The sequence below is a fragment of the Saccopteryx bilineata genome, chromosome 5 (genome assembly GCF_036850765.1).
Source record: "Saccopteryx bilineata isolate mSacBil1 chromosome 5, mSacBil1_pri_phased_curated, whole genome shotgun sequence".
Classification (NCBI taxonomy): Eukaryota; Metazoa; Chordata; class Mammalia; order Chiroptera; family Emballonuridae; genus Saccopteryx; species Saccopteryx bilineata.
Window position 1 is genome coordinate 195,722,890 of NC_089494.1, and position 26,778 is coordinate 195,749,667.

General features: G+C 39.4%; 1 protein-coding gene across 1 annotated transcript in view; it reads left to right on the forward strand.

Moving 5' to 3' along the window:
• The window catches only part of LOC136306223 (estradiol 17-beta-dehydrogenase 11-like), a 44,497-nt gene extending 42,427 nt beyond the window's left edge, over positions 1-2,070 (forward strand). Inside the window, exon 5 of the mRNA XM_066232592.1 lies at positions 1,313-2,070. The gene's annotated coding sequence lies outside the window, so the exon portion shown is untranslated. The remainder of the gene's footprint in view (positions 1-1,312) is intronic.
• The last annotated feature ends 24,708 nt before the right edge of the window (positions 2,071-26,778 follow it).

A 26,778-nucleotide genomic window follows, 5' to 3' on the forward strand; every position in this document is an offset into this window, starting at 1 on the left:
CACATGGAGACAAAAATAGGGCTGTTAGGGAAATGAAAGAATGCACTTAAAGTGTTTAGTAAACTATAAATACTCAATAAATGTTGTATACCACTGTTATTTTATTTTTTTATTTTCCTTAAGTGAGAAGTGGGAGGCAGAGAGACAGACTCCCACATGCATCAAGATTGGGATCCACCCAGGAAGCCCCGTATGAGCCAATGATCTGCCTATCTGGAGCCATTGCTTGCTCCATTGCTCACTTTGTTGCTCAGCAACTGAGCTATTTTAGTGTCTGAGGTGAGGCCATGGAGCCATCCTCAGTGTCTGAGACCAACTTGCTCCAATCGAGCCATAACTGCAGGAGCAGAAGAAAGAGAGAGAGAAGCGAGTGTGAGAGGGGTGGAGAAGTAGATGGTTGCTTTCCCTGTGTGCCCTGACTGTGAATTGAACCCAGGACATCCACACACCCAGCCAACATTCTACCACTGAGCCCACCGGCCAGGACCTATACCACTGTTATTTTAATAATTACCATTACTATTATCATTGCCCTGGTTTTCCCTATGAATGTTCAGTGCTCAGTTTCCAAATTTTATTTTAATGCCATGTAGTTATACTGATTTACATAATCTGTATAATTTCTCTCAGATTCATTGGAATGTGACAAGTTCCTCAATATCTCTTAAGTATAGAGTGAGGAGAAAAAATTAGACCTACTAGATACCTATCACTGTTTAAGCATTTTATAGGAACACGTTGGTTCTTCAACTAACACTGTGGTGTGAGTGTTAATTTTTTCATTTACATGTGAGGAATTTAAACTAAAAAGTTAAATAACATGTTCAACATTATGCTCCAAACCAGGTGTATTGTCTCTATTTTCATTGAGCAATTCTGCGTCCCCCAGTCTCTTTGTGTAACATTTTAATAATATAAAGGAAATGGATTTAATTGGAAAGAACATATAGTAGTGACTGTGTTAAAACTCATAATCTTTTTTTTTTTTTTTAATTTATTTTTTAATTTTTATTATTTTATTTTATTTATTCATTTTTAGAGAGGAGAGAGAGACAGAGAGAGAGAAGGGGAGGAGCTGGAAGCATCAACTCCCATATGTGCCTTGACCAGGCAAGCCCAGGGTTTCGAACCGGCGACCCCAGCATTTCCAGGTCGACGCTTCATCCACTGCGCCACCACAGGTCAGGCTAAAACTCATAATCTTGTTTAAAATGAACATGTTTATGATACATGATAAACATAAATATTTTAAGAAAAGATAACATGTACTTAATACTAATTTCCTAATTATGTTCTTGTATCTTTCTTATAGGACCTTACCTGAACGTTTTATGACAATTTTAAGAAGAAAGATCGATATTAAGTTTGATGCAGTTATTGGATATAAAAGTACAAAACAATAAGTGCTTGGGGTTTTTTTTGTTTGTTTGCTTTATTGAAAATTGATTTACCAGGTTTAAGTTGACTTCATCTAATATTAACCAGCTTGGACTTCTGCTTTTCCTAATTATTATTTTTTCTTCAATATCACCTTTTGAGGCTCTGGTGGTGCTCATTTATTACCTCTGATCTTTAGCTGAAAGTTAATTTCATATAATGCAAAGAAACAAATAGCAATTGCCTTATGAAAAAATGGATAAGAAGAACAAAAGCAGTTTTACAATAATTTCTAAGATTTTGTGACTCATTTGAAGGCTCTGCAAAATTTGTACTATAAATGTTTGAGATATATTTTTATTTTTCATTACATTTAAATTTTGTATAATTCACATTTCCTTTTTCTATTGTACATAAAATAGAAACTTCAACCTCTCTAAATATAATAAAGGACTATATCTAGTAGCATTTCACAATGAATTTTATGTGATATAAGAAATGTCATTTAAACATTTCATCCTACCCATTACCACTGTTTCCTAAAGATACCTCACATTTCAGTGCCAAACATTTCAGCACAAGGAAACTGGAGGTGGACACATGTTGTAAATTGAAAACACATCACTGGGATTTAAGGCTGAGAATTGGGAAAATGTACCTATAAGTGGCAATAATAAATGGATCAAGCTGAAACTTGTGATGTTTCCATCTTTTTATTTTGAATAGAATATGACTTAACTTTCAAATTAAAAGAAAATGGATTCGGTACTCAAAGATCTTTCTTTCTTTCTTTCTTTCTTTTATTTTTTAGTGTCTGGAGATTAGATGTGAGTGAGACTCAGTGAAATGGTAATATAAGTTCGGTCCTCTAAATTGAAAAAAATAAGTATGTTTATTGTATTTCTATTAAAGAAAAATAGTTTCAAGAATATGTTAGACACACAGTGGCCAGTAATGCAGTGGATAGAGCATCGGCCCAGAGCACCAAGTTTGCCAATTAGATCCCAGAGTCACTGGCTTGATCCGGGGTTGCCAGCTCAATCCTGAGGGTACTGGCTCAACCTGAAGGGTGCCAGTTTGACACAAAGTCACCAGTCACGACATGTATGAGAAGCAATCAGTGGATGTACAACTGAGTGGAACAATGAGTTGATGCTTGTCTTTCTCTCCCTTCCTCTTTCTCAAATCAATGAAAAAGAAAAAAGATTATGTTAAACACATGAAGTAAAGAACATACATATCAAGTAAAGAACTTTGGTCCTTATATCAGAGAGTTCATACTCAGAAAACATATACCAGAGTCACTGACCCCTATAGAACATAGCAAATGAATCACATTTAGGTTCAAATACTTCATGGTAAAAGATTTTGATCCATTTTGTAAGCAAGAATTAATATTTATTCAACATGTCTTTTTTTTGTGGCAGAGACAGAGAGAGTCAGAGAGAGGGACAGATAGGGACAGACAGACAGGAAGGGAGAGAGATGAGAAACATCAATTCCTCATTGTGGTTCCTTAGTTGTTCATTGATTGAGTTCTCATATGTGCCTTGATGGGGGGGGGGGGCTACAGCAGACCAAGTGAACCCTTGTTTGAGCCAGCGACCTTGGGCTCAAGCTGGTGAGCCCTGCTCAAACCCAATGAACCCGCGCCTCAAGTTGGCAACCTCAAAGTCTTGAACCTGGGTCCTCCACATCCCAGTCCGATACTCCATCCACTGAGCCACCACTTGGTTAAGCTATTCAACATGTTTTAGGTGCTATCCTAAACCGTTGACTTATTGAACAAATTAAGTAATTTCATCAATGTCATTGCAGATTATAAGAATTGTATGACCACCTGTTTAAGGAAGGTTGTGCTATAGATTTTGTACCATATAAGAACATTTCAGAAGGTATCATTCCTAAAATAAATTTCTTCTTCTTTCCCATAAACTACCTTCTAATATAGAGAATCAAAAAAAGAATTACTGCTATACTATATTCAATAGTTAGTTAATGTAAAGACACATCCCAGTAAAAATGCCTGCTTTCCAAATCATCGGGTTTGAATGCCATAACTTCGATTCTTTCCCATACCTTCACCGCAACATAGAACTCTACTAGAGTATCTATGAGAATGACACTAGAAGTCTTAAAGTCAACTTCTAATTCATTTTGAAATAGATGTAATTGTTTATTCATCCAATTAAATTTTTCTTTTTAAGATTTTATTTATTCATTTTAGGAGGGGAGAGAAAAAGAGAGAGAAGGGGAGAGTAGCAGGAAACCAACTCCCATATGTGCCTTGACCAGGCAAGCCTGGGGTTTCCAACTGGCAACCTCAGTGTTCCAGGTCGACGCTTTACCCACTGTGCTGCCACAGGTCAAGCTGTTCTTCTCATTAAGTTTTTACCTGTTTCAGCTTGCCAAGTGGAATCGGGAGGAGAAAGCCGATATTGAAACTTCCAGTAAGGTAATTGAGGTTCAAAGAGTACTGATAACTTTTATCTTTTCACAATAAAGGAGTTTTGGCTCTTAGTATACTTGTTTGAAATCAACACTTTTATGAACTTTGGCCTTAACCATTGTGGTTAAGTACTACTCCTTGGATACTAGGCTGACAGAATGATAATTACTTCTTTTTATTGAATGTTAACCACATGCTAGGCACAGTTTGCCATTTAATCCCACAGCAGTCTTGTGTGGCAGGCATTGTTGAAGAACTTAAAATAGCTGTGAACACAGCAGTTGTAAGCAGAAACGCAGAGGAACCTTAGAAGCTGGAGCGCTGCACTGTTGGAAGGTGCACGATAGAATGAATACTGTACAGGTTCTGCATTTAGTTCTTTGCGTTTTTCATAAAAAGCTGCTCCAATTCACCAACATCAGGCAATTACTACTGTGACTCCAAGTTTAAAAACTTTTGTCATTTGAATAAAGTTAGTCTTATCTGTGAACCCACTTCTCAAAGGTTAGTGGGAAAATCCATCTCAGCCATCAACAGGGCTACTTCTGAAGGTTACACCAAAATCAGAGTCTTACAATGATTGCCTTGGAGTAAATGGAGAAGACTCCTCATGTCAATTATCATGTTTCTCTGTGGTCCTAAACTAAGATCTTAATGACAGATGGCTCTCTCTATTATGGGGTATAGAAATCCTGACTGCAGCAAAAACCCACCCTCCAGTGACACACAACAAAGACTTCCTCTGAGCCGTTCCTGTCACCCTGGAGCTCTACCACAGCACTGTGGGACTCACTGACCTCTCTATTCCCTTTGAGAATGTTTCTATGCTCACCTTCAGAAACACTCTTTCCTGCCTCACCCCCATGCCACCATACTCATTGCCAGAAATGGATTCTTCTTAATGGAAATGGAGGTTAGAAAGAGTGGGGAACCAGGCCAAGAAAAAAGGTTAAAACTGACCTTTAATACATCTTCAACATCAACTCCACTAGGGAGTAAATGGCTAGCAAGAATTTTAGTGTGGAGAAAGGGGGCAATTATTAACAGCCTCCTCTTCCAGGCTGGCTGATAGACTTTTTCCCTTGGTCAATTCTCTGTGTGTGACATCATTATTCCAATTTTATAGATGAAATAACTCTAGCTCAGAGGTTCAACAAACTAACCTAAAAACACACAGCTACTTGGAGGTCAAGCTGAGGATTTGAACCCATGTTTGCTGACCTCGCTATCATACATCCTCAGTGAAATTCTTTATTAAACCATCACGATAACACCTTCTACTTTCTTTTACCCCAACCTTTCTTGGTACTCAAAATTACCCAATGAAAATCTCTGGTGGCAATTAAGGCTACCTCATCTGGGAATTATTTTAAGAAGAAATAAAATGCTACAATGCAGATGTTCAACTAATCCACTTGATAAAGTTCCTGCCTGGCCTGGCCCAACATCACCACAGTATAATTTATTAATATTAGTATATTGAGCCTGAAAATACTGGAAGTTTTCATCTACACTGGATATCACATCCTTCCCCCCAATATAGATAAAAATTCCCACTTGACCTTAGAGCCAGTTTGACCAGTTAAGTTTTTTTTGTTTGTTTGTTTGTTTTTATCCAGGGATAAATGATCAACCTTAGAATTAGGGAGATGTGCCTTTTAGTTTTACAGTCTCTGTAATTACCGGTATCCCAGTACTGCAAAAAGAGCACTGGGCAATCTGACTCAAGCTAGCTGTTCTGGAATCTCAGTTTGCTCATCTATAAAAGGATCAGATTAGACTACATAATCTAGATTATCTTCACATTCCATTAAATAAATGTCTATAATCAACAGATGCAAAAGCAATCATCTCTTTATCTCATCTGTGTTCTATAACAGAAAATGGGACTTCTGACAGGTATCCAAGCCCAAAACCTAGGGTTATACCTGAACCCTTCCTCTCCAACCCTCATCCCTCACCTCACCAAAACCTCTAATCCCCACCACGCACATTTAATATCAGTACTAATTCTCACATTTATATTTCCAGCCTGAATCTCTTCTCTGAACATCAAGCACACAAATGCTTTCTTGATAGTCTGCCTATATATCCAAGTTATCCCAAACTTGCTCCTAACCCCATTATTCCAGTTGCTTAGGCCAAAAACTTTAGAGTCATTCTTGATTCCTCTCTCATTTCCCACATCCATAATAAAAACAATGCTGCCTGACCAATGATGATTCAGTGGATGAAGCATCAACCGAGAGTGCTGGGGTGCCTAGTTCAAGGCCCCTAGGTTCCCGGCTTGAGTATGAGCTTGCCAGCTTAAGTACGGGGTCACCAGCTTGAGCATGAGATCATAGACATGATCTCATGGTTGCTGTCTTCAGCCCAAGGTTGCTGGCTTAAGCAAGGGGTCACTGCCTCAGCTTGAGTCCCTCAGTCAGGGCACATATGAGAAGCGATGAATGAACAACTAAAGTGTAGCAACTACAAGTTGATGCTTCTCATCTCTCTCATCCCTCGGTCTCTCTCTTTCTGTCTCTCTTTCTCTCTCAATAAAATAAAAAACCCATTCAAAAAGAAGGAAAAAATTGCTCTACCTTGAAAATATATGCAGAATTCTATTACCTTTTATCACCCCGCTATGATCTAAGCCACCATCACCTCTTGTTCCCTTTGTGCCTGAGTGGCCATGCGGAGTGACCAAGTGGAGTGGGCAGGCTGCGTGGTCATGCGGAGTGGGCACGTTGAGGGGCCATGCAGAGTGGTCAGGGTGAGTGGCCTTTCGGAGTGGGCAGGCTGAGTGGCCAGACTGATTGGGCAGGCTGTGGGGCCAGGCTGAGTGGCTATGAGGAGTAACCAGGCTGAGTGTCCAGTCTGTGGGGGCACAGTGGGCAGGCTGATTAGCCATGTGGAGTGGGTAGGCTGAATGGGAAGGTGGAGTGGCCTTCCTGACTGGGTAGGCATAGTGGGCCGGATGAGTGGCCATGAGGAGTGGGCAGGCTGGGTGGTCATGTGGACTGGCAATGCTGAGGGACAAGGCTGAATGGACAGGCAAAGTTGGCAGGCTGAGTGGCCATGCAAATTGTTTATGCTGAGTGGCCTGGCTGAGTGGCCATGCAGGGTGGGCAAGCTAAGTGACCAGGCTGAGTGGCCATACAGAGTGGCCATGCAGAGTGGGCAGGCTGAGTGGGCAGGCTGAGGGGCCAGTCTGAGGGGCTAGGCTGAGTGGCCATGGGGAGTGGCCAGGCTGAGTGACCAGTCTGAGAGGCCAGGAAGAGTGGGCAGGTTGAGTGGCCATTCGGAGTGGCCAGGTGGAGTGGCTATGCTGAGGGGCCAGGCTGTGTGACCATGTGGAGTGGCCATGCTGAAGCACTTGGCTGAGTGGTCATGTTGAGTGGCCAGGCTGAGTGATCATGTGGAGTGGGCAGGCTGAGTGGACATGTGGAGAGGGCAGGTTGAGTGACCACGATGACTGGCTAGGCAGAGTGGGCAGGCTGAGGTAATTCTCTGCTGACTACATTTTATATGTCTAGCTGCTTGCATTTATGTTTTCATCACCAGACTAAAAATCACTAGAGAGGAGGGACTGTAACAACAAAGACAATAAAAACTGTCATTTTTTTGTAAGGAAGGGAAAAGTTGGCTGGAGATCATGAATCCTTGACAAAAAGACTACCATGACAGATGATAAAAACCATGTGAAAATACTCACACTTTCCTACTGGAGTTTGGCTTTCAAACTTGGAATGGAATCCTAAGCTGCAGTGCACCACAAAGGACCCCAGATGAGTCACAAAAACTTTGTGAGTTTCTGGTCTACATGAAAATGTGTCAGGTACAGTATTTACTATGCAACCTAAGTTTGTTATTTTTTCCTGTTAACAATGACAAAGCCATGAATGACCATTTCAAGATCTAGAGCAAGTTAACACATCCACTCCAGTTCTCCTGGACCTGTGGACTCCACCCTGACTACCAACAGGCGTTCTGGGGAGGTTAGAAAAGGGAACATGTGGCCCTGTCCGGTTGGCTCAGTGGTAGAGTGTCGACCTGGCGTGCAGAAGTCCAGGGTTCAATTCCCGGCCAGGGCACACAGAAGCGCCCATCTGCTTCTCCATCCCTCCCCCTCTCCTTCCTCTCTCTCTCTTCCCCTCCCGCAGCCGAGGCTCCATTGGAGCAAAGATGGCCCAGGTGCTGGGGATGGCTCCTTGGCCTCTGCCCCAGGCGCTGGAGTGGCTCTGGTCGCAACAGAGCGAAGCCCTGGAGGGGCAGAGCATCGGCCCCTGGTGGGCAAAGCGTCGCCCCCTGGTGGGCATGCCGAGTGGATCCCGGTCCAGCGCATGCAGGAGTCTGTCTGACTGTCTCTCCTCATTTCCAGCTTCAGAAAAAAAAAAAAAAGAAAAAAAAGAAAAGAGAACATGTTTTCAAAGAGAAAGGAGAACTTGGATTCCAGTACAACACTGACATAAGAGGAGAGAATGCAAAAATCCCAACAAACTCAAAAACCCATTCTACAGATACCTGAGATTTTCACTCCTTTGCTCATCCTACCCAAAGCTCTGCCCTCTAAAGACCTGGCACAGTGTTGCTTCAGGAATTCCTATTGTCCTTGACCTGATTTAAGCAGAGCCAGACCTCCAAGTTGAATGAAGGACAGACTGGTGTTGTGGGTAGAAAAGAGTCTTAAACTCACCATGGGGTTACATTTAGATGACCATTTGAAAATATGAGGCATTGCATACATCTTCCAAAATTACCTCTCTGTCATCATTTCTGTACAGCTGATAAACAACTGCAATAAAGGATCCAGGACTTGCAACTCTTTTTTTTTTTTTTTTTTGCTTTTTTTTATAATTAATTTTAATGGAGTGACATTGATAAGTCAGGGTACATATGATCATAGAAAACATCTCTAGATTATTTTGACATTTGATTATGCTGCATTCCCATCACCCAAAGTCCAATTGTCTTCCGTCACCCTCTAACTGGTTTTCTTTGTGCCCCTCCCCTCCCCCAACCCTCTCCCTCTCCTGCCCCCCACCCCGTAACCCCCAAACTCTTGTCCATGACTCTGATTCTCATTTTCATGTCCCACTTATGAATGGAATCATATAGTTCTTAGTTTTTTCTGATTTACTTATTTCGCTCAGTATAATGTTATCAAGGTCCATCCATGTTGTTGTAAATGATCCAATGTCATCATTTCTTATGGCTGAGTAGTATTCCATAGTATATATGTACCAAAGCTTTTTAATCCACTCGTTCAATGACAGACACTTGTGCTGTTTCCAGATCTTCGCTATTGTGAACAATGCTGCCATAAACATGGGGGGTGCATTTCTTCTTTTGAAACAGTGCTATGTTGTTCTTGGGGTATATTCCTAAAAGTGGAATAGCTGGGTCAAAAGACAGTTCAATTTTTAATTTCTTGAGGAATCTCCATACTGTTTTCCACAGTGGCTGCACCAGTCTGGCTGCACCAGTCCTGCACCAGCAGCGCAGGAGGGTTCCGTTTTCTCCACATCCTCGCCAGCACTTATTCTGTGTTGTTTTGTTGATGAGTGCCATTCTGACTGATGTGAGATGATATCTCGTTGTGGTTTTAATTTGCATTTCTGTAATGATTAGTGATGTTGAGCATTTTTTCATCTGCCTATTGGCCATCTGTATGTCCTCTCTGGAGAAGTGTCTATTCATTTCTTTTGCCCATTTTTAATTGGATTGTTTGTCTTTCTGGTATTGAGTTTTACAAGTTCTTTATAAATTTTGGTTATTAACCCCTTATCAGATGTATTGTCAAATGGATTCTCCCAGTGTGTAGTTGTCTTTTTATTCTGTTCTTATTGTCTTTAGCTGTGCAGGAGCTTTTTAGTTTGATATGGTCACATTTGTTTATCCTGTCTTTTATTTCACTTGCTCGTGGAGATAAATCGGCAAATATATTGCTGCGAGAGATATCAGAGAGCTTACTGCCTGTTTTCTTCTAAGATGCTTATGGTTTTACAGGTTACATTTCAGTAATTTATCCATTTTGAGTTTAATTTTGTGAATGGTGTAAGTTGGTGGTCTCGTTTCATTTTTTTGCAGGTAGCTGTCCAATTTTCCCAACACTATTTGTTGAGGAGGCTGTCTTTACTCCAATGTATGCTCTTACCTCCTTTGTCTAATATCAGTTGTTCATGAAAGTGTGGGTTTATTTCTGAGTTCTCGGTTCTGTTCCATTGATCTATATGCCTGTTCTTATGCCAGTACCAGGGTTTTTTTTAGTACTATGGCCTTGTAGTATAACTTGATATCCATAAGTGTGTTACCTCCCACTTTATTCTTCCTTTTCAAGATTGCTGAGGCTATTCATGTTCTCTTTTGGTTTCATAGAAATTTTTGGAATATTTTTTCTATATCTTTGAAGTAAATCATTGGCATTTTAATTGGTATTGCATTGAATTTATAGATTGCTTTGGGTAATATAGACATTTTAATGTTTATTCTTCCTAACCATGAGCACGGTATATACTTCCACTTGTTTGTATCTTCCCTGATATCTTTTATCAATGTTTTATAATTTTCCGAGTACAAGTCTTTAATCTCCCTGGTTAAATTTATTCCTAGGTACTTTATTATTTTAGTTGCAATGGTAAAGGTGATTGCTTCCTTAATTTCTCTTTCTGACAGTTCATTGTTAGTGTATAAAAATGTCCCTGATTTCTGAGTATTAATTTTATATCCTGCCACCTTGCTGAATTCATTTATCAGGTCTAGTAGAGTTTTGACTGAGACTTAGGGTTTCCTATATACAATATCATATCATCTACAAATAATGATAGTTTTACTTCTTTTTCAATTTGGATGTCTTTTATTTCTTTTTCTTGTCTGATTGCTGAGGCTAGAACTTCCAGAACTATGTTGAATAAGAGTGATGAAAGGGGGCACCCTTGCCTTGTTCCTGATCTTAAGGGGATTGCTTTTAATTTTTGCCCATTGAGTATGATGTTGGCTATGGCTTTGTCATAGATGGCCTTTATCATGTTGAGGTATGTTCCCTGTATTTTCACTTTGCTGAGAGTTTTGATCATGAATGGATGCTGGATTTTATCGAATGCTTTTTCTGCATCTATTAAAATTATCATGTGGTTTTTCTCCTTCCTTTTGTTTATGTGATGAATCACATTGATTGATTTGCAAATATTGTACCAGCCTTGCCTCCCCAAAATAAATCCCACTTGATCATGGTGTATGATTTTTTTTATATATTGCTGGATCCGGTTTGCTAATACTTTTTTGTTGAGGATTTTAGCATCTAAATTCATCAGGGATATTGACCTATAATTCTCTTTCTTTGTGTTGTCTTTGCCTGGTTTTGGAATCAAAATTATACTCACTTCATAAAAGGACCTTGAAAGTCTTCCTTTCTCTTGAATTTTTTGAAATAGCTTGGGAAGGATAAGAGTTAGTACTTCTTTGAATATTTGGTAGAATTCACTTCTGAAGGTATCAGGCCTAGGACTTTTCTTTTTGGGGAGTTTTTTGACAACTGTTTCAATCTCATTTGTTGTAACCGGTTTGTTTAGGTTTTCTGATTCTTCCAGATTAATTTTTGGAAGATTATATGTTTCAAGGAATTTGTCCATTTCATCTGGGTCGTCTAGTTTTTTGGCGTACAGTTCTTCATAGTATTTTCTAACAATATTTTGTATTTCTGTTGTGTCAGTTGTTATATCTTCATTTTCATTTCTAATTTTATTTATTTGAATCCTCTCTCTTTTTTTCTTGGTGAGTCTGTTTAAAGGTTCATCGATCTTGTTTACCTTTTCAAAGAACCAGCTCTTGGTGTCATTGATCCTCTGTATTGTTTCTATAGCCTCTATGTCATTTACTTCTGCTCTGATCTTTATTATTTCCTTCCTCTACTAACTCTGGGCTTTACTTGCTATTCTTTTTCTAGTTTTTTTAGATGCAGGGTTAAGTTGTTTATTTGAGCTTTTTCTAGCTTTTTAAGGTATGCCTGTAATGCTATAAACTTCCCTCTCAGGACTGCTTTTGCTGTGTCCCATAAATTTTGAGTTGGTGTATACTCGTTAATGTTCGTTTCTAGAAATTTTTAAATTTCTTCTTTGATCTCATTGTTAACCCATTCATTATTTAACTACCTGCTATTTAGTTTCCAAGTGTTTGAGTATTTTTCAGTTTTTCTGTTGTGGTTGATTTCTAGTTTCATGCCATTGTGATCAGAGAAAGTGCTTGATATGATTTCAATCTTCTTAAATTTGTTGAGACCACTTTTGTGCCCTAACATGTGGTCTATCCTAGAGAATGTACTATGAGCACTTGAAAAGAATGTATATTCTGCTGCTTTAGGGTGAAAGGTTCTGAAGATATTTACTAAATCCAGTTGATCTAGTATGTTCTTTAAGTCTACTGTTTGTTAATTTTCTTTCTTTAGGATCTATGTAGTGATGTTAGTGGGGTATTGAAATCCCCTACTATTATAGTATTGCTGTTGATCTTGCCCTTTAAATCAATCAAAGTTGGCTTTATATATTTAGGTACTCCTGTATTAGGTGCGTAGATATTTATAACAGTTATATCTTCCTGTTGGATTGCTCCCTTTATCATTATGTAGTGACCTTCTTTATCTCTTACTATAGTCTTTGTTTTAAAGTCCATTTTGTCTGATATAAGTATTGCTACCCCAGCTTTTTTTTTTTCATTTCCATTTGCGTGAAATATTTTTTTCCATATCTTTATCTTCAGTCTATGTGCATCTTTTGTTTCTTGTAGACAGCATATGTATGGGTCCTGTTTTCTTATCCACACAGCTACCCTATGTCTTTTGATTGGATCATTTAATCCATTTACATTTAAGGTTATTATTGATATGTAGTTGTTTATTGCCATTTTATTCTTTAAAACTGTATTCCTTTTTTGCTATATTGTTTTTCCCCTTTGATCTGTTTACAGCAGACCCCTTAGCATTTCTTGCAGCACTGGTTTGGTTTTAGTGCATTCCTTGAGTTCTTTTTGTCAGAAAGCTTTTAATTTCTCCTTCTATTTTAAATGATAGCCTTGCTGGATAAAGTAGTCTTGGTTGTGGGTTCTTTTTCTACATTACTTTGAATATTTTTTGCCATTCCCTTCTGGCCTCGAGTGTTTCTGTTGAGAAGTCAGAAGTAATCTTATGGGGGCTCCTTTGTAGGTGATAGTCTTTTTTTCTCTAGCAGCTTTTAATATTTTCTCTTTATCCCTTAGCTTTGGTATTTTAATTATGATGTGTCTTGCTGGAGATTTCTTTGGGTTTCTCTTTAATAGGTTCTCTGTACTTCTTGAACTTGTGAGATGTTTTCCTGCCTTAATTGAGGGAAGTTTTCAGCTATGATATAATTGAACAAAGTCTCTATCCCTATATTTTCTTCTTCTTCAGGAACCCCTATGATATGGATGTTATTTCTCTTCATGTTGTCACAGAGCTCTCTTAGATTTCCCTCAGACTTTTTGAGTCTCTTTTTTTTCTGCTCTGCTTCTGTGCTTTCATTTATCTTGTCCTCTAACTCACTGATTTGATTCTCAGCTTTATCCATCCTGCTTTTAATTCCTTCGATTGTGGTCTTCATTTCTGATATTGTATTTGTCGTTTCTGACTGATTCTTTATTATTCTTTCAATGTCCTTTTTTATATTTGCTATCTCTTTCTTTAGGTGTTTGTAATGACCATCTATTGTTGTTCTAATATTTTTGAGCATCCTAACAATGGTTATTTTAAACTCTACATCTGGTAATTTGGTTATATCTGACTCTTTTAAATCCTTTTCTGGGGATTTCTCTTGATTCATTTGTGTTGCATTTCTCTGCCTTCTCATTCTATCTGTGTAAAAGAAGATTTGGCCACTGGAGTCCACTGGGTGAGGCCTCTGTGTTCCCTAGACGTGGTCTGTCTGCAGGCCCGTCACTCCCTCTGCTGCTGCTTCCTAGAGCATTCGGGTATGGGCATTGCTGGTGTCTACCCACTGGGGCTGTTCCTTTGATCTCTGCCTCTCCTTCACAGGAGTGGCTGTAATCACGTGCTCGGGTGCAAAAGCCCCGGTGGCCTTGGCCTTTGTCCCGTCCCCACGGGTGACGTTATGCTTGGCCCTTTGCTCAGCTGCAGGTCTCTGCCTTCTTCCAGGCTTTCACCTCGCCCTTGCAGGAGGAGCCCACTCATGGGAGGGTTGCAAGAATTTTCTCCACAGGCCTGGTGGGACTGCATGCCCATGCTCAGTAGTGGGACTCTGCCTATTCTGGGCTTTTGGCTCCACCCCCACGAAAGGAGCCGGCTCCCAAGTCAGGCCACTAGCCTTGGTTCTGCAGGTGGGGCAATGCTGTGCTCCTGCGCCCTTGCTCAACAGCGGGTCTCCACCCCTTCCAGGCCTCTTGTCCTTCCCCTGCAGGCTGAATTACAGCCTGCAGATGGGCTTGACCACTTTTACATGCCCCCTCCTCCCCAGCCAGGCAAGACTGAGCTCACATGTGGGCCTCAGTGGTGGCCAGCCAGTTTCTGTCCTTGCAACAGAACTGTGCTTCCACGTCCCGCTGCCACCCACCCTCCGGCAAGCCCTCAGTTGTGTGGATGGGGGCACTGTAGCTTAGACCCTAACACTCACTACTGTAGTCCTGAAGGTCCCTCTTTCTAAGCAACTCTGCTCTGAGTGCCGTGGGGGAGCTTGTTTGGCTGGTGTCCTGCTTCCCTTTGCTGGTATTGCTGTTTCCAGGAGAAATATTCACTTCAGATTTGGGGAGTGACTCATCCCAGGGGTTAGGGTGGCTATCTCCCAAAATGTTTCTCCCTGTGCCTCCTAGATTACACTCTCTCCCTGCTTCTCCGGTCCTCTCCTCTCTCCCCATCCTCCGGAGCCCCTGGTGAGTGGTTGTGAGAGACGTTTTCTGTGCGGTCCCTTTAAGAAGAATCCTGGGTCTTACAAATCAGTCTCTTTCTCACAAACAGTATCCTGACTTGTTTCTAGCTAACTACTGTTCATACGCCTCTTCTATGCTCTGGGGCTGCAGACTCGGGCATTGTTCCTGAGACTCAGGACCCTCCTCTTTCTGCTAAACTCACTTCCCACCACAGGAGCCTCTCCCGGCTGCCATTCGCTCCAGGGAGCTGGGCAGCCTTCTCTGCATTTCCACTTTTCCTAACAGTTTCAGTGTGGTTTCTTCAGTGTTCCTTGGTTGAAGAGTCCTCTTAGTTTAGTCCAAAGTTGGTTTTTCCAGATGATGATCCTTAAAATTAGTTTTTAATCCACTTTGGTTTTGGGAAGTGGAAGTTGGTACATCCACTTACTCCATCACCATCTTGTCTCTGACTTGCAATTCTCTTAACAACCAAATTAAGTTGCTACATGGTCAATCAGCTGATTGATACATAATTGATTGTGAAGATAGCCAGAAATATCAGCCAATTTGTTAACTGTGAGGAGATATAGACAAAGTCAATGAGCAAATTGGAGCAAGGACATTAAAAGAATGTAATCAAAATTGTTGTGATCAAAGGGACTATTTGAATGAATGAGGAGACCTAAATCATACTCAATTTTTTTCTCCTGGGAAACCTTGAATATTTTATGATTAGAATTCTTGACATTTATCAAATACCTCCAGCAATCTCTTCTATGAAACTTAAATGAAATATGTTCTCCTTCAATCCTCCATCATTACTTTTATTAAAATAAAAACAAAAACATGAAATAGTATATTTTCCGAAATATACACAGACAGTAAGGTTATTTAGCTAATTATTTTCCATGAACAATATTGGTCATAACAGCAAACTACATAAAAAGAATGCTACAATAAAGCAAAAGGAAGAGAAATCTACAGAAGAACATGAATATTAAAATCAGCTTTTAAGAAAGAACACTCAAAAAGGTACATAAAACCTTGAGAACACAACCTCAAAATGATTTAAAAATGAAATTTTAATAAATCATTCAATGTTGCATATAACATATATCATATGTGTATCTAACACATATACAAAATTAACTAGCATTAGAATTATATATGTTTATGTGTTTTATTTTATAAATGTTACATAATTTCAAAAAGATAGATTATTGCCTCTTGCAAATAGAGGATACAGATACCCTGTCTAATTAAAAAAAATATATATATATATATCCAAAATATTGTGGTCACATATATTCAAACAAATACAATAATACTGTAAAATTTTATGGATTTCATATTAAAGTACTAATAGTAAGCAAGCTTTATATGGCACTTTAACACCATTGTCCATTCATAATTTCTTTTGAGCCTCACAGCCCTATAGAGTAAGTAGGTCATTCAAGAATTAGCATCAGCCCTGACCAGTCGGCTCAGCAGTAGAGCATTCACCTGGCATGTGGAAGACCTGGGTTCAATTCCTGGTCAGGGCACACAGAAGAAGCACCCATCTGCTTCTCCACCCCTACCCCCCTTTCCTTTCTCTCTTTCTCTTTTTCTTCTCCTCCTGCAGTCATGGATTGTATGGTTTGAGCAAGTTGGCCCCAGGCATTGAGGATGGCGCTGTGGCCTTGCCTCAGGTGCTGAAATAGCTTGGTTGCCAAGCAATGGCCCCATATGGGCAGAGCATCATTCTTGCAAGTGGATCCTGGTCAGGGCACATACAAGAATCTGTCTCTCTGCCTCCCTGCCTATCACTTAACAACAACAAAAAAATTAGCATCAATCATACTTTAGAGATGAGGTACCTAGAGGTCAAATGAATAAGGTGACTTTCTGAGGTCACACTAATAGATAGCTAAAAGTTGAAACTGACATGTGATCGGTGTTATGACCTTTTCCACTGACCAATTCTGCTTTCCATCATATAAATATTGAGATGTGAAAAATAAGTTATTTTACAAATAATTAATCTTTTTTTCTCTGAAACTTTGCTAAAAACTTATGTAAAGACAGCGCATAATGTATATGTTTATCAAAAAGAGTCAGAATAAAGTTAGCCACCCCAATGAGTTAATTGTCTTTGATTATAGAATAAAATGGGAGTGACTTCAGAGAAATGGTGCCTTAAGGAGCGATACCAATAAATCTCCCCAAAATTTCAACAAGTTCTTCAACCAGAGACAGGAAAATCTATTCTTGGAACCTCCAGAAGTCCCACACTGAATGCAAAGCTGTGATCAAGTGAAAAACTGACTAAATAATATAATCAACACTGAAGGAAATAAGATGGAGAAAGAAACACTCCACTTTCCTTACTAACCTTAATAAAGGCTGCTTTCACTTGAAACTGAGAGAATGGGAACTAAGGCACGCAAAGGGTGTGAATAGAACCAGGCTGCAGCACAAATGTCCAAGCCAAGCTGTGGCACGGATGTCCAAGCCGAGGAAAACTATGCTTGTGGCAACCCAGTCAGCACAAGCTAACGCTCATGCCAAACCCAGATAAAGAAAGGCAAGTGCTGCAGCCATTGGCCCTGATCTCCTGGTTGGTGAGCACGGATAGTGTGCAAGAGATTCCTCCTAGAGCACCGGGAGTGGGTGCCCATGTTACCGGACAGAGGGGAAGAGTCACAGGCCTTTGTGTGGGCTAAAACCAGAGTCTCAGGGTTGCACATGCGTCCTCAAGAACAGCGCGCGGGAAGTACGTGAAAGCAAACTTCCCTACACTCGAACTTATCCAAGCAGGCAGGGTGCCTCACCTGGAGTGAGATGCACCTGGCCTGATATCCTGGTCAGCGAGTGCAGATAGTGGGTGAGTGATTCATCCGAGCGCCCGGGGAGTGGGAACCCATGTTCCCGGACAGAGGGGAAGAGTCAGAGGCCTTTGCGTGGGCTGTGACCAGAGTCTCAGTGTCACCTCTGCGCCCTGAAGAGCGGCACGAGGGGAGTGCACAAAAGCGAGATTCCCTACACTTGAACTTCTCCGGGTGGGTGGGGCACCTCACCCAGCCGTACAAGCTAACAGACCCGTGAGGGATTAGCTTAATCAACAGTCTGCTTGCCTCCCAACTGACCTATGTGACCCTAACTGACAAGATCTCTCTCAGGTCAGCGATCTAAGACAAAAGGTGTGATATTTTTTAGTGCCTCTTGCTATGCTATGCACGCAGGGGTGAGGGCAACCTCTGATTGGCAAAGCTTTCATACTCAGGGCTATATGTTAAAAAGAGGGATTTGGCAGTTTGTAAGTCCTCCTGCTTTGCAAACAGTGACTAGGCATATTCTACCCAGCCAAACCAGGTTACAAAGTACCAAAAACCTGGGGAAAGTGGTCCCACAGAGTGCTCAGGCATTTGGGACATGCCTACAGGCACATAGAAAGGCACCTTAAATACAATTGGCTCCCAGCCCCATCTGATTATGCTAGCAGCTCTGACTGATAGAGCCTTACCCAGAGCCCTGCGCTAAGTGGGGATAGAGTGGGGATTTGCCAGCTCTTTGAGCCTCTTACTCTCCAGGCAGAGGCAGCAGCAACCCCATAGCTGGATGATCAGGCTGCTAATTCAGGAAGGAAAGACTAGGAGAGAGGCTCCGGGAAAACAGACTCTCTCATTGTTGGAGCCTGCAAATGCTAATGAGCCTCGACTGCCAACGAGACTGAAGCCTAATACATGACATCACCATAGAGTCTTACCAACTACAAACCTCTACCTAAGCATGCCACAGGGGCAGAACCTGGGGTACAGAGTCACCAACCAGGAAGAGGAAGAGAAAAGAAAAAGCAAGAACATAACCTCTCAAAATCAAGAATAATCCACAGACTTTATAACCTATTCCATTTTATTATATTTGTTCATTTGTTTCTCTCATCTTCTTGTCTTGATTATTTTCTTCTTCCGATTTGGTCATTTAATTCTCTGCCAGTCTTACTCTCTCCTCTCCTTGAACTACACTACCAATAGGTGTTACATCTCCCATTATTTTTCCTTTCTTCTTCCTTTCTCTCTATGAGGGTTGCACTCCAAAACTCTTTCCTCTCTCTCTCTCTTTTTGTTCTTTTTTTTTCTTCTTTTTGTGTTTTCCTCTTTCTTTTTTTCTCCCTCCATATTAGTTTCTTCTTTTCTACTTTACTTTTCCTCTCACTCAATCCTGAATCACAAACAAATTCTTTTATTTGGGACTAAAATTTTTCTCTGTGGCACTTTCAGTGTTTTTTACTTCGCTTTTCTAACTTACTGGCAGTGCTCCCAACCCTGACTCTCCATTTTATCTAGTTTTTGCTCCACTAAATACAATAGTAATTTTTTAATTTTTTCCCTTTTTCCTGTTTCCGTCTTATTCCTCTCATTATATCTCTTAGTCAACCATCACCTAAAAGCAAATCATTTTATTCTTGACCCAAATTTTTTCCTTTTTTGCATTTTGTGGGTCCATACCCCTTTTTTTGCACCTTTATCACCTCTCCCCAGCTCAGGCCCTCCATTATAGGTAGTTTTTCTTCTATTTAGCAAAATATAACTCACAGTTCACCACAATTTTTTCTCAAGAAGGAAGGGAGAAGAGAGGAGAGGAAAAAAAGAAGAAAAAATAATTCTTTTTTTACCTTTTTATTCTTTATTAATTATCATTAGTACTATCAACAAAACCACCCTCAAATGCCATTAAAAAAAAGGAAATCAAATATCATGGATACAAAAGACAGAGAGGTAGCACAGATAGATGAGACAAAAATCTATAAAGAAAAAATTTAATATATTGGAAACTTTGGAGCTAAATGACAGAATTTAAAATAGAAATCCTAAAAATACTCACAGATATACAAGAAAACACAGAAAGGCAATTTAGGGAGCTCAGAAAACAACTCAATGAACACAAAAAATATATTACCAAGGAAATTGAAACTATAAAAACAAATCAAATAGAGATGGAAAAACTCAATTCACAAGCTGAAAAATGAGGTAACAAGCTTAGCTAAAAGAACAGGCCAGATAGAAGGTAGGATTAGTGAAATAGAAGAGAAGCAACTTGAGGCACAACAGAGAGAAGAACAAAGAGACTCAAAATTTTTAAAAAAATGAGAAAGCCCTACAGGAATTGTCTGACTCCATAAAAAAAAAATAACATAAGAATAATATGTATATCAGAGAGATAAGAGAGAGAAAATGAAATGCAGAACATATTCAAACAAATAATAGATGAGAACTCCCCAAGCCTGTGGAAAGAACTAAAGCCTCAAGTTCAAGAAGCAAACAGAACACCGAGTTTTCTTAATGACAACAAACCTAATCCAAGGCACATCATAATGAAATTGGCACAAACCAATAACAAAGAAAAAATTCTCAAGGCATCCAGGGAAAAGAAGAATACAACATATAAGAAAGGCCTATTAGATTATCATCAGATTTTTCAACAGAAACTCTACAAGCTAGAAGAGAGTAGACCCCAATATTTAAAGTCTTGAAAGAGAGGAACTTTAAGCCAAGAATACTATACCCATCAAAGCTATCCTTCAAATATGAAGGAGAAATAAAAACATTCATAGATACAGAAAAGATGAGGGAATTTATCATCAGAAAACCCCCACTCCAGGAAATATTAAAGGGGGTTTTCCAACCAGATACAAACAACAAAACAAAACAAAACCACGAGTAAAAGCTCCACCAAGACCACAATAAAACCAAATTTAAACTGTGACAACAAAAACGAAAAAAAAAGGGAGAGAATGGAGATTAACAGTAGAAAAGGAGGATGGAGTGCAGAAGTACTCACAAGATAGTGTACTACAATGAACAGGGTAGGAACACTTTTCATTACTTAATGGTAACCACCCTTGAAAAAAACCAACACAGAAGCACACGACTTAAAAAAGGTAGCAACAGAGGAAAGAAGTATGGAATATAACCAAACAAAATCAAAGGATAGAAAAACAAAAGAGAAGAATCAAACAAGACACAAAACTAACAGAAAACAATGTATAAAATGGCAATAGGGAACCCAAAAGTGCCAATAATTACACTAAATGTAAACGGATTAAACTCACCAATAAAAAAGGCACAGAGTAGCAGAATGGATTAAAAAAGAAACTCCAACTGTATGCTGCCTACAAGGAACTCATCTAAGCAACAAGGATAAAAACAAATTAAAAGTGAAAGGTTGGAAAAAAATACTCCAAGCAAAAAAAAAATCCAAAAAAAAAGCAGGCATAGCAATACTCATATCTAATAATGCTGACTAAACAGCAAAAGTACTCAGAGACAAAAATGGTCAATTCATAATGATTAAGGGGACACTGAATCAAGAAGACACAACAATTCTTAATATATATGCACCAAACCAAGGAGTACCAAAATATATAAGACAGCTACTTATTGATCTTAAAACAAAAACTGACAAATATACATTCATACTTGGAGACCTCAATACACCACTGACAGCTCGAGATCAGTCATCAAAACAGAGAATCAACAAAGACATAGTGGTCTTAAACAAAACACGAGAGCACCTGGATATTATAGACATCTATAGGACACTTCATCCCAAAGCGACAGAGTATACATTTTTCTCTAGTGTACATGGAACATTCTCAAGAATTGACCATATGTTGGGCCACAAAAATAACATCAGCAAATTCAGAACAATCAAAGTTGTACCAAGCCTATTTTCTGATCATAAAGCCTTGAAACTAGAATTCAACTGCAAAAAAGAGAAAAAAAACCCACAAAAATGTGGAAACTAAACAACATACTTTTACTTTTTTTTTTTTCCTTTTCTGAGGCTGGAAACGGGGAGAGACAGTCAGACAGATTCCCGCATGTGCCCGACCGGGATCCACCCGGCACGCCCACCAGGGGCGACGCTCTGCCCACCAGGGGGCAATGCTCTGCCCCTCCAGGGTGAGGCTCTGCCACGACCAGAGCCACTCTAGCGCCTTGGGCAGAGGCCAAGGAGCCATCCCCAGTGCCCAGGCCATCTTTGCTCCAATGGAGCCTTGGCTGCGGGAGGGGAAGAGAGAGACAGAGAGGAAGGAGGGGGGGGGAGTGGAGAAGCAAATGAGCGCTTCTCCTGTGTGCCCTAGCCGGGAATCAAACCCAGGTACCCCGCACGCCAGGCCGACGCTCTACCGCTGAGCCAACCGGCCAGGGCCTAAACAACATACTTTTAAAAAATGAATGGGTCAAAGAAGAAATAAGCACAGAGATCAAAAGATATATACAAAGAAATGAAAATGACATATCAGAATTTATGGGATGCAGCAAAAGCAGTGATAAGAGGGAAGTTCATATCACTTCAGGCATATATGAACAAACAAGAGACAGCCCAAGTGAACCACTTAACTTCACACCTTAAGGAACTAGAAAAAGAAGAACAAAGACAACCCATAACCAGCCAAAGAAAGGAGATAATAAAAATCAAAGCAGAAATAAATGAAATAGAGAACAAAAAAACTATAGAAAAAATTAATAGAACAAGGTGCTGGTTCTTTGAGAAGATCAACAAAATTGACAAACCCTTGGCAAGACTCACCAACGAAAAAAGAGAAAGAACTCATATAAACAAAATCCAAAATGAAAATGGAGAAATCACCACGGATGTCATAGATATACAAAGAATTATTGTAGAATACTATGAAAAATTATATGCCACCAAATACAACAATCTAGAAGAAATGGATAAATTCCTAGAACAATACAACCTTCCTAGACTGAGTCAAGAAGAAGCAGAAAGCCTAAACAGACCAATTCGCAGGGAAAAAATAGAAAAAATTATTAAAAACCTCCCCAAGGGCCCTGGCTGGTTGACTCAGTGGTAGAGCGTCGGCCTGGTCTGCAGGAGTCCTAGGTTCAATTCCCGGCCAGGGTACACAGGAGAAGCGCCCATCTGCTTCTCCACCCCTTCCCCTCTCCTTCCTCTCTGTCTCTTTCTTCCCCTCCCACAGCCAAGGCTCCATTCGAGCAAAGTTGGCCCGGGCACTGAGGATGGATCTATGGCCTCTGCCTCAGGTGCTAGAATGGCTCTGGTTGCAACACAGGAACACCCCAGATGAGCAGAGCATCACCCCCTGGTGGGCATGCCAGGTGGATCCTGGTCGGGCACATGCAGAAGTCTGTCTGACTGCCTCCCCATTCCAACTTCAGAAAAATACAAAAAAAAAACCTTACCAAAAATAAAAGTCCAGGCCCAGACGGTTATACTAGTGAATTCTATCAAACATTCAAAGAAGACTTATTCTACTCAAAGTCTTCCTAAAAATTGAAGAAGAAGCAATACTTCCAAACACATTTTATGAGGCCAACATAACCCTCATACTGAAACCAAGCAAGGACAGCACAAAAAAAGGAAACTATAGACCAATATCTCTAATGAATACATATGCCAAAATACTAAACAAAATACTAGCAAATCGAATACAACAACATATTAAAAAAATAATACATCATGATTAAGAGGGATTCATCCCAGAATCTCAAGGATGGTTCAACATACGTAAAACGGTTAACATAATACACCATATCAACAAAACAAAGAACAAAAACCACATGATCTTATCAATAGATGCAGAAAAAGCATTTGATAAAATACAACACAATTTTATGTTTAAGACTCTCAACAAAATGAGCAATCAAAAAAGAGAAAGAAATAAAAGGAATCAATATCAGAAAAGAAGAAGTAAAGGTATCACTTTTGGCAGATGATATGATCCTATACATCAAAAACCCAAAAAAATCTACAAAAAGACTACTAGAAACAATAAGCCAATACAGTAAGGTCACAGGAAACAAAATTAAAATACAAAAGTCCATAGCCTTTCTATATGCCAACAATAATACATTTTAGAATGAACTCAAAAAAAAATAATCCTCATCATGATTGCAAAAAAATAAAATAAAATACCTAAAAATAAATATAACAAAGAATGTAAAGGACCTATATAATGAAAACTACAAAGCATTATTGAGGAAAATCCAAAAAGATACAATGAGATGAAAAAATATTTCTTGTTCTTGGATAAGAAGAATAAATATGATCAAATGGTCATATTACCCAAATCAATATACAAATTTAATGCAATTCCCATCAAAATTCCAATAAAATTTTTTAAAGAAATGGGACAAAAAATCATCAGATTTATATGGAACTATAAAAAACCTTAAATAGCCAAATCCTAAAGAAAAGAAATGAAGCTGGGGGCATTACAGTATGTGACTTCAAACTATATTATAGAGCCACGACAATCAAAACAGCATGGTATTGGCAGAAAAATAGACACTCAGACCAATGGAACAAAATAGAAAGTCCAGAAATAAAACCACATATATATGGTAAAATAATTTTTGATGAATAGGCCAACAACACACAATGGAGAAAAGAAAGCCTCGTCAACAAATGGTGCTGGGAAAACTGAAAAGCTACATGCAAAAGAATAAAACTTGACTACAATTTGTCCCCTTGTACTAAAATTAATTCAAAATGGATCAAAGACCTAAATATAAGACCTGAAAAAGACATAGGTTCTAAACTCATGGACTTTGGTTTTAAAGGGCATTTTATGAATCTGATTCCAAAGGCAAGGGAAGTGAAGGCAAAAATAAATGAATGGAACTACATCAAACTAAGAAGTTTTTGCTCAGCAAGAGAAACTGATAACAAACATACAGCCAACTAAATGGGAAATGATATTTTCAAACAACAGCTCAGATAAGGGCCTAATATCCAAAATTTACAAAGAACTCATAAAACTCAACAACAAACAAACAAACAATCCAATAAAAAAATGGGAAGAGGACATGAACAGACACTTCTCCCAGGAAGAGATACAAATGGCCAACAGATATACGAAACGATGCTCATCTTCTTTAGTTATTAGAGAAATGCAAATCAAAACTGCAATGAGATACCACCTCACACCTGTTAGATTAGCTATTATTAACAAGACAGGTAATAGCAAATGTTGAGAGAGGCTGTGGAGAAAAAGGAACCCTCATACACTATTGGTGGGAATGTAAAGTAGTACAACCATTATGGAAGAAAGTATGGTGGTTCTTCAAAAAACTGAAAATAGAACTACCTTATGACCCAGCAATCCCTCTACTGGGTATATACCCCAAAAACTCAGAAACATTGATATGTAAAGACACATGCAGACCCATATTCATTGCAGCATTGTAAACAGTGACCAAGACATGGAAACAATCAAAAAACCCTTTAATAGAAGACTGAATAAAGAAGATGTGGCACTTATACACTATGGAATACTACTCAGCCATAAGAAATGATGACATTGGATCATTTACAACAAAACGGTGGGATCTTGATAACATTATATGGAGTAAAATAATTAAATCAGAAAAAAACAAGAACTGCATTATTTCATACATAGTGAGACATTAAAATGAGACTAAGAGACATTGACAAGAGTGTGGTGGTTATGAGGGGGGAGAAAGGGAGAGGAGAAAAGGGAGGGGGAGGGGCACAATGAAAACTAGATAGACCTAGCGTGCGGAGGACCCAGGTTCGATTCCCGGCCAGGGCACACAGGAGAAGCGCCCATTTGCTTCTCTACCCCTCCGCCGCGCTTTCCTCTCTGTCTCTCTCTTCCCCTCCCGCAGCCAAGTCTCCATTGGAGCAAAGATGGCCCGGGCGCTGGGGATGGCTCTGTGGCCTCTGCCTCAGGCGCTAGAGTGGCTCTGGTCCCAATATGGCGACGCCCAGGATGGGCAGAGCATCGCCCCCTGGTGGGCAGAGCGTCGCCCCTGGTGGGCGTGCCGGGTGGATCCCGGTCGGGCGCATGCGGGAGTCTGTCTGACTGTCTCTCCCTGTTTCCAGCTTCAGAAAAATGGAAAAAAAAAAGAAAAAAAGAAAACTAGATAGAAGGTGATGGAGGACAATCTGACTTTGGGTGATGGGTATGCAACATAATTGAATGACAAGATAATCTGGACACGTTTTCTTTGAATATATGTACCCTGATTTATTGATGTCACCCCATTAAAATTAATAAAAATTTATTTATAAAAAAATACCATGAACTTTTAAAAAATATATTAGTTGCCCTGTATAATTATATTGATAATAATAGTGCATTGTCTCTTTCTGACTCCAAAGGTCTAGCTTTTTGCTCTTTATTATTCCCATAATCAGAAGGAACAGCTGTGGTTTTTACATGGGATGCACCTGGCAGCTTTAAGCATTCAGATGCCTACTCCTACATTAAAAAGAAAAAGGAGAGAAAAAAAAGAAAGAAAAATAAAGCACTCCTTTTCAAGATAATGTTTATCTCAGGGAAAGTAGAGTTGGGGAGAGATAAAAGGAGAGAAATTGGGGAGAGAAAAAAATGTAGACTTCCATTTTATTTTCACCTGTAACAAATATAGATTAAAGGTCTTTAATATACCAGTTTCCTGGACAAGGGATCACTTCTTTTTATTTGAAATGTGTAAGTAAAGTCTCAGCTCACCCTTATCTGTGCAAAGGGGTGATTTGGTATAATTACTACTCTACTTCTTAAAATGTAGTTTGGCCAAGTTATAGCAGAGAAGGGATAACTACATGATATTTACACAATAGATGGAGCCCCAAGAAATATTATAAACTGGAATCCAAGGGAGGAGTACAGGCAAGCATTTATGGGTGTTGTATAAAAATGCTCTAGACCAGTGGTTCTCAACCTTTCTAATGCCGTGAACCCGCAATACAGTTCCTCATATTGCGGTGACCCCAAACCAAAAAATAATTTTGGTGGCTACTTCATAACTGTAATTTTGCTACAGTTATGATTCAAGATAAAATTATAACACACAGTGGAATGAATTATATACAACAAATGACCAGAGTTGATTTAGACTTATAAAGGATCACACTAAAATTCTGAATTTTCAAATGCCTAGTATTGATTACCTAAAGAGGGCTATTTCTGATTACTTATCCTTAAGTTCTCCAGAGGACAATTTCCATTTCATATTCTCTTTTGAATTGAGAACAAATGAAAAACACTAAGCCACTATAATTATAGATATGTTCAAGAAAATAGATTTCTTTCTTGCATA